At 35.7% G+C, this 16,419-nt stretch overlaps 1 protein-coding gene and 1 pseudogene across 1 annotated transcript in view; both read left to right on the top strand.

Moving 5' to 3' along the window:
- The first annotated feature begins 3,643 nt into the window (after positions 1–3,643).
- The window catches only part of camkvb (CaM kinase-like vesicle-associated b), a 54,091-nt gene continuing 41,315 nt past the window's right edge, over positions 3,644–16,419 (top strand). Inside the window, exon 1 of the mRNA XM_073826269.1 lies at positions 3,644–3,818. The gene's annotated coding sequence lies outside the window, so the exon portion shown is untranslated. The remainder of the gene's footprint in view (positions 3,819–16,419) is intronic.
- On the top strand, positions 9,263–9,482 carry LOC141294336 (U2 spliceosomal RNA; annotated as a pseudogene).

The following is a 16,419-nucleotide window of genomic DNA, read 5'->3' as shown; positions in this document are numbered from 1 at the left end:
AATGTAGGTAGAAACTTGTATTTCCAATGAGCCTGGGTTGCATAAACTTGTTGGTGGGTGCTTACTTTGAGTTTACAGTACTGTAACACTAAAATGTGTCAAATGAATATGAGGTTGTGCAGAATAGTGTGGTCTCTGGTGGATTTTGGTGTGAGCTTTGACAGTTTTATAGGCTGGTGGCAGAGGACGTTCCCCTGCAGAATGTCAATTTATGCAAGCTGTTATTTGTCAACACTGCTTGGTTTCAGAAGTGTTGCTGCCGTCACAGAGAAAGCTCTCACAATGCAATACGGTTTTGAAAGACAAGAGCTCCTCCATCATGTCCATGCCACTTCTGGATAATATAAACATACAGATTTATCTAAATACAGTAGATCCACTTCTGTCCATGCATGACAGTAGAGCAGCTTGGAGTGCATGTTTGATCAGCCAAATGAGACTAGATTTTTTTGTATAGCATGGATAAAAAAATCAGTCATACGTAGATTCAGTCTAGATGCTTCATATGTGTTATCATATTTTTTTTTTTGTCTATGTGAGATGAATTTTGGTGAACATGAGAAGCCACTCAAGCAGGCACTATACACTTATGCTTCAACTAATTCTTTTAGACATTGAGACCCTCAGGGGCAAACTATTATCGCAAGTAAGAACGTAGTTTGCAACAACAAATTCTCCATGGTGGCTGAGTTCGACCCCTTCTGCTCAGCTGTTTCACTGAGGATGAAGAGGCATGAAATGTTCTCTGTAAGATCGTGAACCAATGTATATCCTTCTGAACACTTCAAACTCAATTCAACCTTACAGTGAAATGAGTAGGAGTATGGTTTCATTTAATCTTAAATCGTAAAGTGACTAGATAATATACTTTTGTGTATCCACCTTATTTTTTAACGTGGAAGTAAACCTATGGGTAAGAATTCCGGTTCATTAGCTGCTGTAGGCAAATAGCAAGAAGAATAACAACAGTAAACTGTATAACTGTTTACACTACAAACTAGTGTGCTCATAATTAAGATAATACATTCAAATAATGCAATTTGCATCAAGCAACAAAATAAGTTGTTTTGTACAGCTAAAAATAGCTAGATGTGGATGAGACCGGAAGCCAGACCCATAACATTTACAAATGGCCACGTCCAAGGTGTATGACATGCATTAATTCATAAAGAAACCAGTTAGACAAATAAGCAATTTGTGTGCTTTAGAGCTTGTCTTTGCATGCAGTTACTTTTTACTTTGTTTCGAGTTGAAAGTGCCAGACCTTAATCACACTTTCTCCTTATGATGTGTAAAAGTCTTTCCTGGGATGCATGATCAGTTGTTAACAGTGAGTTCCTTTTTCCCCATATTTGACACTTGTGCACTCTGAAAATGAAAAACACTCTAAAAACAACTGTTTTCCTATTTATACAGTAATAATTTGATAGGAATACAATGTAATATGTAATGTTTTACCCAACCCAGCACTGGGTATGTGCGTGAGGGGTTTTATCATTTTAATAATCAGATTTCGGTGACACGCCGGCTCAAGAATTAGCACTATTTCAGTGAAAAGTGATTACAGAGACAGGTTGAATACACTTAAATTAAAATATTAGTTACTTTTAAATGTTCATTTTTTTATTTCTAAAATGCTTGTTAAACAAGTTGAAATATTGTAGACTATGCTATATGATTGTTCTTGCTTAATAATAAATGTTTGTCTTTTGCTGTTTCCTCTATATTTCTGTGTGGTTTTTAATTTCCAGCCCATTTTAAGGCAGCAATATAATAATTTTTAAACAATAATTGACTTGAATAAAACAACCCAGCATGTTGGGTAAAAACATTTAACCCAACAAGCTAGGTCAAAATAACCCAGCATGTGTTCTGTCCAATATTTACCCAGCGCTGGCTTGCCAAATAACCTAAGTTGGGTTGCTTATTTAACCCAGCATTTTTTAGAGTGTACCCAACATTTGGGTTTAAAACCAGCATTTTTAGAGCACAAAAAAACTATCCAGTGCCTGGATAAAACTATTTAAAATAACCCACTAAAATGACCCAACAAGGTGAACCCAACATTTAGGTTAAAAAAATTAACCCAGTGCCAAAAACTACCCAGCACCTGGGTAAAAATATAAAAAATGCTGAACACAGCATTTGAGTTTAAATAAATGAACCCAGCATTTTGGGTTAAAAAAACTACCCAGCACCTGTAAATATTAAATATGACCCAGCAACCTGAACCCAGCATTTGAGTTAAAAAAAATTAACCTATCATTTTTTTAGAGTACAGAAAAACAACCCAGCGCCAGGGTAAAAATATTTAAAATAACCCAAAATGACCCAAAAAGCGGAACCCAGCATTTGGGTTTAAAAAAAAAACACACAAAAAACTACCCAGAACCTGGGTAAAAATATTAAAAATGTTCCAACAAGCTAAACCCAGCATTTGGGTTAAAAAAATAAATTAACCCAGCATTTTTAGAGCACAAAAAACCACCCAGCACCTGGGTAAAAATATTAAAAATGACCCAACAAGCTAAACCCAGCATTTGGGTTAAAAAATTAATTAACCCAGCATTTTTAGAGCACAAAAAACCACCCAGCACCTGAGTAAAAATATAAAAAATGACCTAACAAGCTGAACCCAGCATTTTTTAGAGCACAGAAAAACACCCAGCACCTGGGTAAATATATATATATATATATATATATATATATATATATATATATATAAAATGACCTAACAAGCTGAACCCAGCATTTTTCAGAGCCCGGTAAAAATATTAAAAATGACCCACCAACCTGAACCCAGCATTTGAAAAAAAAAAATAAAAAAAATAACCCAATTAATGACCCAACGGGTAATTTTGTTAACCCAACATTTACATTTGGGTTAAAAAAAATAAAACAACCCAGCATTTTTTAGGGTGTATAAACCATTTTTTTTTTTTTCTAGACATATTTATAAAAAGCCTATGTTTTCTTGGTACCTGACTCTTATTTTATTTGACTTTGCAATGCCTATACTTAACCAGCCTCTACATGTATTCAGTCATTCAGTTCATTCAAGTTAAATGAACATTTATGGAGAAATAGTATTAATTGTTCATAATTATTCATTAGTTATTTCAATGGTGCATTGGACAAATAATGTTAATTATTTTGCTGTTATTTAGTTATGTTAAATCATATCATATTTATTATATCATATACCTTAATCATAATTTGTCTGTATTATGATACGCAAATGGACAATCTTTCATGTGCTCTATTCAAATATATTATTTTCTTCCACAAACTATTCACTTATCCATTTGAACGATATAAAGTAGCCTAGAGGTTTTCTTTTATCATATTTCATATAGCTTTGCCCAGTGGAACTAGAGCACTTTTGTAAATGTGTAATTTGCCTCATTAACTAATTAAAAGAAACGAGTATGCTGCTGTGTTTTTTTCTTCTTGTGAGCAGCAACAGGACAACTTCATAGAACACGTTATGTTCTTAATGTTTGCTCTTATGATATTAGATGGCCACACCCCTACAAACGCCTGTCACATTAGCGCGCATTATTTCTCTCACGCGCGCTGCTCTCACTCTCTCTCTTTCTCTCTCTCGTTCGCGCGCGCTCATCTCCATCATCCTCTCGCTACTGAGAAAAAACCCGCCAGCGCGAAACAGATGGGAAGGCATCCGCGGAATTTGCGACCGTTACCGTGCAGAGAATAGCCGTCAAAACTTAACGGACACCGACAAGAAGTTCATTTCGTCCAGAAGACTTCTGGACTGAGAACTTGAGGACATTTCACGTCTGTTCACGACTGGAAAAGTAAGTTTTGTGTATTAGTGACACCGTGTTGAACAGAAGAGAAGTGTGTGGAGTGGATTAGTGCGTAAAATCCGTCGAAGAAAAGCTTTTCGTAGGCTTTGTTCGAGAAGTAATAACTTTGAAGAGCTGAAAAATGATGAATGTTACACAATATACACTGGTTTGGTCACACTTTATATGAGTGTTCATGTTGTCGCGCAGTGTAATTACATAAGTACTATTTATAAAATAGACACTGAACTTAATAAATCTGTTAGTCTATGTTTAAATATATATTTATTTGATAAGATGTGCTGCATGAAAGACGCACTGCTGCGGACGGCTTTACTGAGTGATGCGTCTATACCTGTTTTGAACAAAATGGTTTTCTTGTTATCCTAAAATGCAGGAATATAATCTATTTAATGTTATATTAAATAACAATGCTATTGAAAAGTCACGTAATATATCTTTTAGTAGCTTAACCTGTTCGTAATTAGCCTATTAGACGTTTTGACAAGATTATTATACACGAAGTTGCTCATTTGAGTCCAACCAATTAAGCAAAATAGTAATGGATAAACGTTGGACTACTTGTTGAAAGGAGAGTCGTGTGACACTGTCAGCCATCATTAGGGAATGATAGACACATGCATTCATTCATAATACACTAGTTACTTACTAGACTAAAAAAATCAGTGTGTAAAAGCTCCGTTTGCTTTGAGAAGAAGGACATTCATCACATTTTATCTTTATGATAATTAAAAGTTTTTTCATGAGAGTCTTTCTCTCATGCTGCATGATAAGTTGTTGACACAAAAATATCCCTCTCCCAATTCACTTTTTTTTAATACAAATATATTTTAAAGTGTTAGACACATTTACTTAACCATCTCACCAGTTTGTTCAGTAGTTGCCTGAACATATATGGTCTGTTATTCATCAATGCCAATTATTCATTAATTCATTTATGATGCCCTTATCTAGTTTCCACATAATATGAATGTAAACTATTATTATGTTGTTCCTGTTATCATTATTTAAAGTGGTGTTGAGATCATTATGATAATAGCAAATAAAATAGTGTTTGCATGTTTGTTCTTTATTATTGTCGTTTTACTTTGCATAATGTGATATGCAAGAGTCAGTTAGTGGCTGCATAAAAGTGATGTAGAGGTGTCACATGATAATAGTATATTTGTGACCCTGGACCATAAAATATAACATAATATCTGAGAGTTGAATAAATAAGCTTTCTATTGATGTATGGTTTGTTAGGATAGGACAATATTTGGCTGAGATACATCTATTTGAAAATCTGGAATTTGAGGGTGCCAAAAAAATCTAAATATTGAGAAAATCGTCCTTAAAGTTGTCCAAATGAAGTACTTAGCAATGCAAATTATTAATAAAAAAATTAGGTTTTGATATATTTACATTAGGAAATTTATAAAATATCTTCATTAAACATAATCTTTACTTAATATAATGATTTTTTGCATAAATGAAAAATCAATCATTTTGAGCCACACAATTTTTTGACTATTGCAACAAATATGTCACTTAAGACTGGTTTTGTGGTCCAGGGTCACTTATTAGCCATTCACCAGAACTCCTTATGTATTCCTATGGGATGTATCACTAGTCTTCTCACTTATGAATTAAACCAATTAGGTCTGGGTCATAATTTGCATTCTTCAAGTTTGTAGTATTCAAATTAAGTGCTTTATGTGGGCTGTGCAGATACTGCCGCTGTCCATGGTGCTGAAATGTGACTGGCATCAAAAAAGCTTCTCCAGTCATAAACACCAGAGTTCTTCCATACTGTTGGACCTTGAGCTGAGAACTGAAGTTAGTAATGTGAACAACTGTCTCTCATACTGCCTCTGGACAGTTGCAATAACATTTTGAAGGCATCCTCTTGTGTCCATGCTTAACAAGAGCTGGACTGCTGGCAGCGCATATCAAGCTAATTAGAAATGACATTGTTAGTTGTAGGAGAGTACGTATGATTATAATAAGAGTGAAAAAAAGACTAATAGATGGTTTAGCACCTTCAGGATTGTTTCTTTGAGAATTTGTGCAGATGTTGGTTTAGCTCTTAAGAGCATATGGGGTCTATTGCTGTGTCTCAGGTGGTCTTTTGCAAGCGCTTGTGGGAAACTGTTGACCCCTTTTGTCACTCAGCTTGTGCGTGCTGCTTAATCAGTGTTCTTTGACATGAATAATTGTATTGTGTATTGTTTTAAATAGATTGCATGTACCCTATTTTACAGACTGTGAGCACATTTATTAGGAATAGCCCACCCCAAAATGAAAATTTGCTGAGCATTTACTCACCCTCGGGCAATCTAGGGTGTAGATGAGTTTGTTTCTTCACCTGAACAGTTTTGGAGAAATTTAGCATTGCGTCACTTGCTCACCAATGGATCCTTTGCAGTGAATGGGTGCCATCTAGGGCTGTATACCTTGGAGAACCTGGCGATACGATACATACCTCGATACACAGGTCACGATTCGATACGTACCTAGATACAGAGCTGTCTCGATACGATTTGATACAATGTGACACGATTCGATACAATTCAATAAAAATACATGGGCCAGAGCCAGTTAGTTAATGCTGAACACATTTACTCAACAAACAGAACTCTGCATTTTTCTTCAATTTATTAAAGACAAAAGTGCATTATAACAAAGTCCATTTTGCTTAAATATTTGCAAATTTAAGTGCTCTGATTAATTGTACACAAATTGTATTAATCTGGAAATTACCACAAGTCAACATTTAACTTTCCAAGGGTACAGTCTGAGCTCACACAAGCACAAAATCTTCTTATTATTATTCTTAACTTCTTATTAAATCTTCTTATAATTCTTTTTTTGTGACACCATGTACTGCCATAACATATTTCACTATGAAATCACTTAAATGCTACATCTTGCTTTAACATTTGGCACAACAACAAATCTACCTCATAACAGGATGGATTTTTAAAATCAGGTTTGGCTAAACCAGGTTTGTCCTCAAAAAGGCAGGTTGAACAAAAATCACTGCAGCAACAGAACAATAACCTGAGGATACTCTTGGTAATGCTAGCTTTATCCTATGACTTAAGATTTTTGTTCAAAAACAGAAGTTGGTCAACATGCTTTGAGCTTAGTACACTTCTCTGTGCTGTTACTCCATGAGTTTTTTTTTTTTTAAACTCGCGGGAGCGCCGAGATTTTGATGTGAGAGGATAGCAGAGAATGGACTTTTTCACTGGATGAACTGTTATTATAGATTATGCACTGGCATTTTGGCCAGTGGGGATGTTTTATATGGATTTGTTTCTTAAAAACATGCAGTTTTTTTTTTTTTACTTTACAAGCTGTATTATTGTGATTTTTTTTTTCAGCTGTTTGGACTTTCATTCTGATGGCACCCATTCAGAATTATACAATGTTAAATTTTTGCAAATCTGTTTTGAAACAGAACTCATCTTGGATGGCCTGCAGATGAGAACATTTTCAGCAGATTTTAATTTTTGGGTCAACTATTCATTTAAGTCCACTGGTAATGAAGTGAGGTCCCATATCTTTTTCATGTAGATCCTTGCCTTTTTATGAGGTCTTCTGCTAGAAAAAAGTAATTCACTATTATTTCCCCCAAAGAGATGGATTTTAACTTTTGACACATGACAGAAATATTTTTACACTTTTGAAGGATATTGAACTGTAATCTGAATTATGGGACTGCGAATGCTGGGGAACCATGTCATCAGTATGCAAAAGGTTTGTACGGCTATTGCATTGTGAACACTGCCTTCAAGTAAATTAAATGTTGACACTTTTATTGATAGGAATGGTATAGAGAGCTGGGAATCATATATAGTGAAGAGGGGGAATGGGATCAGGAAATGCTGCAAGATTCATGTCTTAGGTTGACCACTAAGTCACAGCTTCTGAGTGAGTTTTGTGGTCTGACTGATTGTATTCCAATAAGGCCATTCCAGTTGACCAAACGTATGTTTGTTGAGATTTCTGCTCAGAATCTTTCAGAATGACTCCATTCAGTTGAAAACTTGGTTGATTTATTGAATTGCTCAAAAATTTTGCCTCTGTGTAAGGTCTGACATTGCTTTTTTCATCTCTAAGGAATCCAAATGCAAGGTCCAAATTGCAGTTTCAGTGCAACTAGGGATGCTCATTTCGGTTAATTTTCCTGACCGACCACCGCTGCTCGTTATCCGAACATTAACCGTTAACTGATAAAATTAGAATAATAAATTAGTTTAAAATAAAAATAGAATGCACAAGTATCTGTGATGATACATTAAAAATACAAGCAAATGATTTATTTTAACGTGCAAACAGCAGCATACAGAGCAACAACAAAAACTGTATTGACATATACTCAAATTATCACGCATCAGCAGCGCTTCTGAACAGAGAAAATCTGAATAAAATAAAATAAATAAAACATATAGGCCTACACTGAATATATAAATTAAATAACTATCTAATTAAGATGACAAAACTAAAACACACTGGCGCTTTGAAGAACGGTGCCGGTCTTGTTCTTCCCGTCGGACATAAAAATATATAGCAGGCCAGCCTATACCTCAGTGTGCCTAGTTTTTAACATGTCGACATGCTGTACGGATAGACTGGACCGCTGCCTGTTAACTGTTAGATCCACGACAAAAACACCATCACAAAAATCCTTTCAATTTGCGGTTCAGGACTTTTCATCCACTGTCATATGGTGTGGAGAAGCGCGTGTTTTACAGCATTCAGCAATAGCCAATCACAGACATATATGTTGATTTGATTATCACTGTGGCCAATCAGAGGAGGCTATGTTTCAATCCACTCACCACTCAAAGTGCCGGTTTCAGTTTTGCTGATTTCTACACTTTCGCGAACTCTTTCATTAAAACAAAGAAAGTGTAGGCATTATATAAATAAGAGATTAAGTGTGCAGTGTAAAGGTTATTTTATTACTTTTTAATAACTTTATGAGATTGCGAACTACTCTAGGATGAGTGACAGCTTTCCAGTGACTGTAACGGGAGCGCCTATTGCGTACTTTCTAGACTGTAATTTATTCAGAATTTGAATACATTCGCTCACGCATTCACTCTCTAATAACCCAATATCGCCACTTGCCATTGAGTTGCATATACTACATCAGTTTACTAAGTAAAGGCAAATACTCTTTGGTAAAGGTGAAGCGAAATATGTCTGTACAGCCACACTGCACGTGTCGACATGCGCACGTGAGTAAACAGATAACTTACAAATAGCATTATTTATTTCACCATGCAGCAAACGTAAAAAATAAAATAAAATAGAAAAAACCCTTTTAAACCGTTTAACTGATAGTAATAATCGGTTAAAATTCTTACTGTCGGTTAACGGTTAAACGGTCAATATGAGCATCCCTAAGTGCAACCTCCAAGGGCCTCTACACAATCCCAGCTGTTTCTCTGCCTTTTGGCTAAGATCAAGTGTAGTATCTGTTCTTATCAGTTTAATATCTGATACGTCCCCTACCCACATAATTTCGTTGGATGTAAGTTCAGTGACAATAAACATTCTGAATCTGACTGGGATCGTGTAGAGCCCTTTGAAGCTGCATTGAAACTGCAGTTTGTACCTTCAACCTGTTAGTTCTCATTGAAGTCTACTATATGGAGAAAAATCCTAAATGTTTTTCTCAAAAAGAAAGAAAGACATGAACATTGCATTGCTACAAGGCCGTTCACACAGAATGTGTTCTTTTTAGGGCTGTCAGTTTAACGCGTTACCTTAATTAATTAGTTATTAAAAAAATAACGTAATAAAAATATTTTAATGCCGTTAACATGTTGCCCCCGCCCCCAGATCTGTATGTCATATTATATTTCATAATTGCCTGTGGTGACTCCATAGCAGAACTGTTGGGTGTCTCCAAGCAACACAGCAGTGTTTTGTTTCTGAATGAATCCACGTTTTGAACGAATCGTGTGAACCAATTTGATTCAAAAGCCTATTTATATAAAGAGAATGAATCTGCCGTTAACAAATCAAATGAATGACTTTCAAAGACATTTATCGCCACCTTATTTAGAGTATCGTTTCATTAAAAATAATAAATAAAGTAAATAAATAAAAATAAAAACCTAAAGGGGATGGTTCACCCAGAAATTTTAATTCTGAGGAACTTAAAAGAAGGTATTTTGAAAACTGTTGGTAACAAAGCTGTTTTGGTTACTAATGAGTTTCATTGTATGAACAAAAAATACTAAGATGTTACCCAAATGAACTTCTTTTATTTTCCTTAGTTTACGTTAGGCCGTTGCAGCCTAAATGTTTATGTGTAATACATTTTATGTTGAATCAAATTTTTTTGAAAAAGTTTTTTTCCTTAAGCTACTACTTGCAATGTCTACTTGCTATTTTCTCATTTAACACAATAATAGCTTTATATAATCTTTTAATGGGATTTTCACAACCAAATTTAGTTTGTGATTAATTAGATTAAAATTTTTAGTAGACTGACAGCCCTAGTTTTTTTAAATATATATTTTTTAAATATATAATGTAAACCAGGGGTGCCCGATCCTATTCCTGGAGATCTACCTACTAGTGTTGGGCGATATGCTCAATTTTCATATCGCCCTATCGTCAGCCTGAGAGATCGCCGATACACGATACTATCGTGCTAATTTAATTAATTATCTATGTACTAAATTCCTTATTCGTTTTGTAAAGGTAGACTTTCTTTTGGCATATGATTAAGCTGTGCGTGTACAGAGCGCTGACTGTAATTCTGCCGGAGTTGTTCAAGTTACTTTCGGTTTCATTCTCTACTATCGTCAGTGAGTGAGTTGTAAATGTGCGTGCCAGAATGTAAATGAATGAATCTTTCTTTCCCGTCATATTGCGATAATGTTACCGCTGTATGTCTGACCGTTATCATCAGGTGATGTTGTAATTCAGTTCATATTGAATGCGGAGAAGAGATGCGCGTGTAATTCACGTGCGTATGTTTAGCGTCATCTGATCGCATCGTAATTCTAATTAACGCCTATAGACGTTACTGAGATGACTGTTTATGTTTACTATATAGGCTACAGACTGATTATGATACATCGTAATTAATTCAGCCTGAACCAGGTTTTACTACCTCTGTTATCCTAATGACTGCACTGCTAATATAATATAACACTCCCTTTAGAATCTACCATCGTACTGTATGATGAAAATCTCCCATTTTCACTGCACGAGGTGCGTTAAGGCGCTGTGGCCTCTCTATGCGTGTGTTTATACCGCGGCAAGTTTCTGAAGCATCCTAGAACAGACTCTCTGTGCTGCATTGCTAATGATAAGTTCTTTGTTGACGGATAATAATAATAATCGTCTAACTATCGTCAAAGCATTAGCAACAGGCGATATCTCTGACTATCGTCGATACACGATACTATCGTCTATCGGCACAACCCTACTACCTACCTGCAGACTTTAGTTCCAGCCCTGCTCCAACGCAGCTGTCTGTAAATATCAAGTGCTACCTAAGAGATTAATTAGCTGGTTCAGGTGTGTTTAATCAGGGTTGGAGGGTTGGATAGTAGATCTCCAGGAACAGGATTGGGCACCCCTAATGTAAACATTCAATGAGAATGACTTGTGCGGCATAAGCAGCATTTTTACAAATTAAAAAATTCATCTTGTCATTGTTCGGTTCCATTCTGCTGCACAGTGTCTCACTGTCTTGAACTCTCACTGTTCTTGAGAACATGTCCTGTGTAATCAGCTGCTGAGCTAATGTAGCATTGATCCTTTACATAAAATGTTAAGTCACAGAGCAGCCTTAACTGACCTGTTTAAGTTTAACCATAACTTTTATCCCTGTAGTCACTTCTGAAAAAAAGAAAAGACAACAGTCTTGACGTCTTCAGCTTTAAAACTGTAAATTATGCCATAAGTTCATGCAGTACTAGCTAATATTTGTTTTCGCATCTCCAGCTGTCAGGAACCAGCACACTCATTTGTGTATTTCTTTGTAGGCCATTAGTGTTGAAGACCTCAGTCAATAGGTAACTGACCCCTGGGGCACTGTGTTTGCATCCCTTTGACCTTTCCTGGGAGATAACAACCAGGGTGAGCCTCTCTCACTCTGTGTCTCTAAGAGTATATTGATCTGGTGGAGGTACTAAAAAAATTCACACCAGCTGAAAATGTCATCAGCATAACTGGAGGAAGCAGCAATATTTTGTCTCACTGAATGATTGTGTGTAAAGTAACTTCTCTTGGCAAAGAGCATGCTAGCTTTAGTACAACCCAGAGATCCTTAGCTAACTTGTATTTACTATATATTTCTTCTAGAGCTCGAAGTAATAAGCATAAGTGATGATTAATTAGCATTCTGCTAATGGCGTTGGGAATGAAGTGGCGTAAAGCTTCATTGAGTCAAATGCATAAAAGTCACTGAAACAAAGTGCGCCAGCTTTGGTTGTGTGACGTTAATAGAGATTAGATGGTTCCATTTTCTTGTTCTTTATGATTTAAGGAGCCATCATCACTGGCAGCACTGTTTCTCATGGGGAGAGACTACAAGAGGTCAAAGATTTTACTTTAGCCATTGTTGCAATTATTGTACACTATAGTTTTGGCATGTTTTATTAAGAGAATGATCCTGTTCAGCTCTGCACCACTGATCAGGACATAAGATTTAAGCTACTTTTATACTATTGAATATGTCCCAGCTGAAAGATTTGGTTTTTTTTTTTTGGCTGCAGGCTTTTTGCCGCTTCCGGGGACAGAGTGATGTGTTCAAAATGGTCCGTTACCACAAGTGTGTCAGTCATCTTTTGGCAGACCATTCCTTTCTCCAATAGTGAAAAGAAGAATAAATATATCTAGGCGCTCAGATGTGTTGACTGAAGGGAATAGATGCTTTCATTTTCAGTGTACAATGACGTCAAGACTTTCTCAGAGACAAAATAATAGTAAAACATAGCTGAAGCTCGGCTCTCCGCTGAAAGGGTTACTTGTGGCATGAGGCAACTTCAAAGCTCCACTCCAGCTGATAGCGCCCATAAATAGCGAATTTGAAGGGGAATTTTAAATCAAAAATTGATTAATATTTCACCTCCGCATTGATTCATGCTGCCACTGAAGACATTTTCATCTCTCTGAATCATTTGTATGAGGAATTATGATGACTTTATTCCCATGTTTCACAACATCATCTGAGCGCCACATCTTTTCTCACATGATTTTTTAACTTTTTTTATTGTGCGGTGTAACATTTCATTATCTGAACACATCCATCATTGTCAATTTAAGTCAGATAACTACAGCGAAAGAAATGCATAATAAGACAAGCTGTAACAGCTATGTTTTGCTATGTGTGGTGTTATTTTTATGAAACGGAAAGTCTTTTTAATCCATTTGTGTTTTGGATGCTCCTCTGATGTTGTCTCAAGGGCACAGTTTTTTATTCTGCAGCATTTTTGACATCAGATTTATACCAAGCTCAAGGTGTCTTACATGCTCTTTCTCGGTTTCTACCCCAATAAAAATATTCTTTGATTGACAGCGAGCAACACATTAAAATGTCCATGTAAGTTATTGCCTGTCTTTACTCGGTTTTTGTGAAGTTGGCTGTCAACAGATGCTGTGATTTAATTATATTTGCAGAGGGACACAGTGCAACAGCACTGGATGATCCAGTGGCCAGAGTGTCACACTTTCAGGTGAAGGACAGGGTAAAATCCATTTAATTAAAACTGCCAGGACTGGAGTCTTGCCTGGCCTGTGTTTGCATGAATGTCTATGTAGAGATCAATAAAGAGCAATCTCTTTGAGCTCTGATAGGTAGCGTATTTGTACACGTGGTTGATGGAGTTACAGCCCACCCTAGTGTGTAAAAGCTGAATGAAGTGCCTGAGTTTCACTTTTACGACTGTTTAAGAAGACCTTCTGCACTAGATGGGTCAAAGCCAATTTCATGTTCCTCTTCAGTAGTAATACGATTGTGCCAACTCTTTGTAAACAGTAAGTGTAGCATGCACAAGATAAGTGCAAAATATGAGTGTAACCTTTTTCAAAACCAAAAGCTAGACTGAACAGGTTCCCCAAAAATCCCGTTTGAAATTTTACTATATATGTATATATGGGCCATATACAGAATTAATGCAAAGTGCTGTTCCAAAACCAAAAAACACATTTAAAAAGCATTTAAGTATTCAAATCTTAGATGTTTACTAAAATCATTTCATCAGCCAATGTATTGGGTACTTGCAATTGGCACTTGGCTGTCCCAAACCCTAACTACTAAATTTCAACTTGTAAAAAAATGTAAAGAATTTTTGCATTTAATTAAAAATGTTTTTTTTTTAAGTATAGTTAAAAAAAAAAAATTTTCTTTATGTAAAAAATGTGCCGCATTTTCATGTCACTACAGAAACAGTGTATGTTTTAGTTCATTGGCTGAGACTTATTTTAACTACAGCCCTACATTTATTATCAGGAAATAATCCTGTGTACCCCACTTTCATAGCTACATGATGAGTAGACATCATTTTGAGGTAAATGTGTTCAAAAGTATGACAATTTGTGTGTAACTTCAAAGAATGCCACTACTGAACACCATTTTTCCATAATTAAACACACTTTTTGGGAGTTATTCCATAACATTTAGTTTTTATACGTGTACAACTGTTCACAACTGTGCTTGCTAACCATGTGCTGATTAGCATCTTTGAGCTAGGTTCAAAAGTGTCTAAAATCACTACCGAAACCGAAAGTTTCGTTAGTGACATCTTTGTTTTTTGGGGGTGTTATCCCATAAAAATTGTCACTATCATAACAATGTCGACTGAAAATATGTCAATATTGTTTCGGTATTAACAAAAGTGAACACAATCCTTTATTTGGGGGAAATAAGCAAAATGTAAATACAGTTTTTTGTATGTTTTAGTAGTGTTTTAGTGTGTGGGTTAAAATTCTGTAATTCTGTAATTGCTACTGAAAATGTGCAGTCACGACCAAAACATGGGATGTTTTGTCAAAAATAAAGAATACTGAATTATCCACTAAGATGTTATGAAAGAAAAACTGGATTTAAAATACAACAAATTTCATAAATCACACTTGAAATATGGTTAAAATTGTAATTGCTATTGATTCATCTCTGAAAACTTTTAAATAAAATATATAAAAATATATAAATAAAAATATAGGGAAGATGTAAGGAGTCTTAATAGGTCAATATAACCCTTCTCATTAAATTAAATATTACTGTTACGGTAGTGACAGATTTGGGAAGAGAACAAATGTTCCAAAACATGCACAATTACTAGATAAGTGTGATATGAGTATAATATCCAAGACGTTTCCAACTCTGTCTTTGAACCAAATCTGTAGAATGGTCCATATACATTTTTTTTACACTTTTTAATTTCAAAGCATGAAGAAATAGAGGAAACACTATGTTGAGTGATCTTTAGACGAATGTCTCTCTGTAGCAGTTCTGTGGCTATTAGTATTAATCAATGCTTCATTTTTATACCAGGTGATTAATTCAAAGAGGGATGAGACAGATTATGTAGTGAGAAGGAGCAGTTTCATTGATTTCCAGAGATGTAGTCGACTTCGTCAGGCAGAACATATCCAACAGATGAATTGAGTGTGCGTGGGATATGTCGTCAAATACTTCCAAGCGTATTTGAAAGCTCTAATTCAGAAGGCTTTCATTCACGTGGTTCGCTGTGCTTCTAGTTACCCACACAAAGACCTCATCTTCATGTGCCTGTCCATGTAAATGTTCTATTTTAACTGCCTGATCTTAGATAAAAAAGCGAGACATTTCCTTTTTTTCCCCTCCTAATTCTGTGCTGGAGTACTGGTACAGGCGGCTCCTAAATTTAGCCTTGTATAACATCATGCTCCCAAACCATGTGCGTTTTCTTTTTTTTTTTGCTCGCTGATTTACTGGAACTGTAGAGTGAAATGCCATTGAGGGACTTTGTAACCAAGGCAACAAACAATAGCGGAGTAGAATGGTCAGATTAGTGTGTGAGGAGTGAAGGGCTTAAACTTGAGATTTTTTTTCTATATATTGCTTGGGTGGGATCCGTGCTGTGAAATGATGGCCACTCCTCACCTGCAGCGGAGCTATTTTACAACAGGCTTTAAACACAAAAATGGATGACAAGAATGGCACTGCTTTGTAGTGACACATTAGGGGATGCGCTTTTTATGTAAACCTGCACTAGATGGAAGTCTTTGAGTGTTGTGATGCATCTCACTGTTTGAAAGATAAGTGTCTTGTACCATGATCTAGTGGTTTCTACACTGGATTTTAATGGCACTCTGCCATTATTGAATCTACAGCACCACAGATAAGAAATTATGTTGCAAGTTGTGAGCTGAAAATGTCTTTAAAGTCAAGTTTTCCTCCAAAGGAGTAGTCAAATAGATTTACAAACTCAAATGTTATCAGTCTGATGATTCCTGCACTGATTAGTTCACCCAAAAATGAAAATTCTGTCATTTATTACTCACCCTCATGTCGTTCCAAACCCATATGACCTTCGTTCATTTCATTACACAAATTATTTTTGATGAAATGCAAGAGGTTTTGGCG

Source organism: Garra rufa, chromosome 20 (assembly GCF_049309525.1).
Source record: "Garra rufa chromosome 20, GarRuf1.0, whole genome shotgun sequence".
Classification (NCBI taxonomy): Eukaryota; Metazoa; Chordata; class Actinopteri; order Cypriniformes; family Cyprinidae; genus Garra; species Garra rufa.
The sequence above is the reverse complement of the archived record's forward strand: the minus strand, read 5'-3'. Positions and strand labels throughout refer to the sequence as shown.